Source organism: Heteronotia binoei, chromosome 17, assembly GCF_032191835.1.
Source record: "Heteronotia binoei isolate CCM8104 ecotype False Entrance Well chromosome 17, APGP_CSIRO_Hbin_v1, whole genome shotgun sequence".
In the NCBI taxonomy this organism is placed as follows: Eukaryota; Metazoa; Chordata; class Lepidosauria; order Squamata; family Gekkonidae; genus Heteronotia; species Heteronotia binoei.
In genome coordinates this window covers 39,472,768-39,477,250 of record NC_083239.1, presented here as the reverse complement: position 1 = coordinate 39,477,250, position 4,483 = coordinate 39,472,768, and positions in this window count along the sequence as shown.

Genomic DNA, 4,483 nt, shown 5'->3' with positions numbered 1-4,483 from the left:
GCAAATTTGGGCAGCTGGACCCAGCTCTTTGTTCGATTGCTTCCTGCTTTTGGTATCTCTTCCATCATGAGTTTATCTTTGTTGTCTTGCTGCAAACTGTGCAGAACGTGACCGCTGCTTCAAGACTATTTCTGTAGCCTTCTGCCCAAGTCATGCATTCAGTTTGCAGGTGATGGCAGACAAGGGTGGCTGGCAGAATCCACGGGGAAGGTCATTATAGCACAGTGGCAGGGTGTATCCTTTGCAGAACAGCCCAGATTTCATCTAAAGATGTATTCCTTTAATTGCTTCAAATTTTTGTTCATTTTCACCCCAGCCATTGCAGAACATCCCGGGTTTAATCTAAGGATGTCTGGATGTCTATTTCATCGCTTTGAATTTTTGTCCATTTTCACCCCCAGCCATTTCTCTGGGGCATTTTCCATTTTCCATTCTTTTTATGCTGTGCCACTTACAAGCAATTGCTGCACAAAAATGGGTGTCAGTTTTAACTGTGGGAAAGGTAACTCTGTGCTCAAGAAATTTTAAAACAAGACTACATATTTTCATGGTTGATTTGATAGATGGTATGAAGAAGAAGATATTGGATTTATATCCCGCAGGTGCAAGTGGAGGAGTGGGAAATCAAACCCGGTTCTCCCAGATAAGAGTCCATGTACTTAACCACTACACCAAACTGGCTCTCTAATATAGAAGATAATGATATTGGATTTATATCCCGCCCTCCACTCCGAATTTCAGAGTCTCAGAGCGGCTTACAATCTCCTTTATCTCCCTCCCCCACAACAGACACCCTGTGAGGTGGGTGGGGCTGAGAGAGCTTTCACAGCAGCTGCCCTTTCAATAGGGTTGCCAAGTCCAACCCCAGAAATATCTGGGGACTTTGGGGGTGGAGCCAGGAGACCTTGGGGGTAGAGCCAGGAGACACTGGGGTGGAGCTAGGGGGGAGCGGGGAAACGGCGCTGGGGAGCGTGGCGAGCCGCCCCGCAGCTGCCGTCTCTTCTCCGCTCGCCGTGGCTGCTCCTCTGAGATGGGCTCAGCCTGAGCCCATCTTGGAGGAGCAGCCACGGCGAGCAGAGAAGAGGCGGCAGCGGAGTGGCGGCCTCGCCTGCTCGGCCTCTGGGGTGGAAGTGGAGGGGGGGGTGGAGGCAGGCCGGGGGCATGGCGAGCCGCAAGTCCGGGTCCTAGAAGGGCCCAGATTCGCGGCTCGCCATGCTCCTGGCCTGCCTCGCCCTCCCCTGCTGCCGCCTCTTGGCTGCTCCTCCGAGATGGGCTCAGCCTGGGCCCATCTCGGAGGAGCAACTGCGGTGGGCGGGGAGGGGGTGGCAGCGGTGTGGCGTGGCGGCCTTGCCAGCTCCAGGATTGGGTGGCTCGCCATTTCCCCCCTCTCCCCCTGCTTCCATTTTTTGGGGGAGCGGGGGAAGAGGGTGGAAGTCCTGGGGTCCCCCGCCAGGGCGGGAGGGTTGGGAAGCCTACCTTTCAAGGACAATCTCTGCCGGAACTATGGCTGACCCAAGGCCATGCCAGCAGCTGCAAGTGGAGGAGTGGGGATCAAACCCAGTTCTCCCAGATAAGAGTCCATGCACTTAACCACTACACCAAACTGGCTCTCTAATATAGAAGAAGATGATGATATTGGATTTATATCCTGCCCTCCACTCCGAATCTCAGAGTCTCAAAGCGGCTCACAATCTCTTTTATCTCCCTCCCCCACAACAGACACCCTGTGAGGTGGGTGGGGCTGAGAGAGCTCTCACAGCAGCTGCCTTTTCAAGGACAACTCTGCCAGAACTATGGCTGACCCAAGGCCATTCCAGCAGCTGCAAGTGGAGGAGTGGGGATCAAACCCGGTTCTCCCAGATAAGAGTCTGCCCTTTCAAGGACAACCTCTGCCAGAGCTATGGCAGACCCAAGGCCATTCCAGCAGGTGCAAACAGAGGAGTGGGGAATCAAACCCGGTTCTCCCAGATGAGAGTCCATGCACTTAACCACTGCACCAGACTAGGCCTGGACCTTGATAAGCCCTGGCTAGCCATATCTCATCAGGTAATGGTTTAGTTACTCTTTCTCTCCACAGTACTTATTTCTTATGTTTATTTAAATAAACCCACCAATATTGGTTTCTTAACTTAAAGCAAGGGCTCTCTGTGCAGTTTCTGAGATAGTGTGGAAACCATTAGACTAGACCACGTTGCTGTGCTGGAGCTCAGAAGTAGCGCTCTGCTAAGTGAAGGTAAGGACGGCTTCCTGACCAGTCCAGCCATCCTAAACCAGACCCAGCACTAGTCACTTTTACCATAGTCCCAGGACAGTGTGGTTGAGATAGAAGAGTGCATGTCTGCCGCTATAGGAGAGCTTGGGAACTCTGGTCCTTTTGAGACCTGAACGACAGCTTTGTGCCATCCCTGGTTTCTGCCCTGAGGATCATGCAAGTTTCCTCCCACCAGCAACGGCTTTATTTTTGTCGGTACAGCTTGGTAGCTATCCATCTGGCCATCTCATCTGTGGCTCGGACGTCTGAGCTGCCTCAACGGTACAAGATATTGCAGTTGATCTTAGTTTCCTGTTCACAGTAAGAGGGGGATTGGGTACACTCCAGCAATGGCCCATGCACAAGGCCTGAGAATGTGGTATTGGAATGGAGCTGCATGGAAGTTAAGATATGGGAGACATACTGGTGTTTAGTTCATTTCTCTTTAAGGCTACGGCTGCCATGCACCCACCGGGGGCGGGGGATCCCCTCCCCAAAGAGGCCCATTGTCTATGATACCAAAGAGTTTTATTGCAAAGCCTAGAACATCCCTGGAGTGACATGCCTGATGCGATGACATCACTTCTGGGTGCTGAGAAGCAAAGTGCACATGAGAGGAGCTCCCACCACAGCAGCGGAGGGACTTGGCAATCGACTTAAGGCTCAGGACTAGCATTCGAGATAACACATGGACAGTAGATTTTAACAGCCTTTACTGAACCAAGTTTTTTTTTTTAAAGGTTAACACATATACATTAAATATTCCAAGTCTAAAGAGGAAGCACAGGGGAGGCGGGAACAATTGACATTTCTTGTGGAAGCGTACACACAGGCCCATAGCTAAGTTGGGGCATCTCGGGGCCCAGACCCCTGACTTCCTGCAGAGGTAGGGTTGCCAAGTCCCCTCCAGTCTCCGTACCATAGAGTTTTCCCTCCCAGATTGCTAGAGTGTTCGGGAAAACCATAGAGTTTCCCCGGAAATGCCTAGAGCAGTCGGTGCACGATGTCGCCGGTGCGATGAAGTCACTCGCGGGTGACATCATTATGCCAGCGATGTCGGGGGAGGTTCCCCCTGCCAGCCCAGTGTGGGTTGGCGGGTTGGGAACCTCCCAGGCAGGAGAATCCCTGCCCAGACCAGGGGCTTGGCAGCCCCATGGAAAGGCCCTCAACTTCCCATTTAGCCCAGGCCCCCTGAGCTGGCAACAGGGGACAGAAGACGACCTGGTGGCTGGAGAGGGGAAGGAGCGGGGTCTGGCATGAGAGGCTGGCTATGGTGGCCGCACAGAGCCAGATGCAATGCTGCTGCTGCTGTGACGTAAGAGGGCCAGGCTTGGCCAACCTGAGCGCTGCCTCCCAAAGGCAAGTGGCAATGTGCAGCAAAACCTGGCATGGACTCCAGCCTGGTGTTGCCTGGTGGCACTCAGGTGGGGGGCCAGCACAGGGCCAGCCCTGCCACAAGGCAAACTAGGCAATTGCCTAGGGCGCTGGCCTTCTGGGTGCACAACCCTGATATAGGTGGTTTCATTTTTCTTTTACCCTTTTCCTTCTGACCTCTAAATGTCTTTCAGGACTTTTATCCCACCTTACAACAATGCTGAAAGTAAGCTCCCCAAATTTCCTTTTATATGGCACATTTGGGAGCTATGAACCACGAGTGGATTGTAGATCTACACTCCTCCTGCCCTCATTCTTTTTGGGGGGTGGGTGAGGCGCAGGCAAATGATCTGATATACCGTAGATGCTAGGAAAGCATGAGATATTGCTAGGATAATTCTGCCAGCGGGCCAAGAACCAGTTTTGCCAGATGTCTGATCCTTGGTACAAGTGGATTTGGAACCCATTCTATGTCTTGGAATGCATTCCCACCACCTCTACCTTAATCCAAAGTCGGGTTGACTCCAGGTGGGACCTGGGGATCTCAAGGAATTACAATGGAGCTCCAGGCTGTAGAGATCAGTTCCCCAGAGAAAATGGTGACTTTGGATAGGGGTCCTTGCAAACTCCCCTCCTCAAACCTCACCTTCTCTAAGTTCCACCCCCAAATCTCCAGGAATTTCTCAACCAGGATCCACTATCCTAAGCCAAAGTCTCCAAGTGCTGGACTTCTGAATGTTGGTGCCTGGGAGTCTGTTGGCCGCCTTCCTGTTGAAGATGACTTCCAAGTCCTTGGATCGTGGAGAGGCAGATGATGGCATCACAGCAACAGCTGAAATAAGGCAGGAAGAGGGCCAC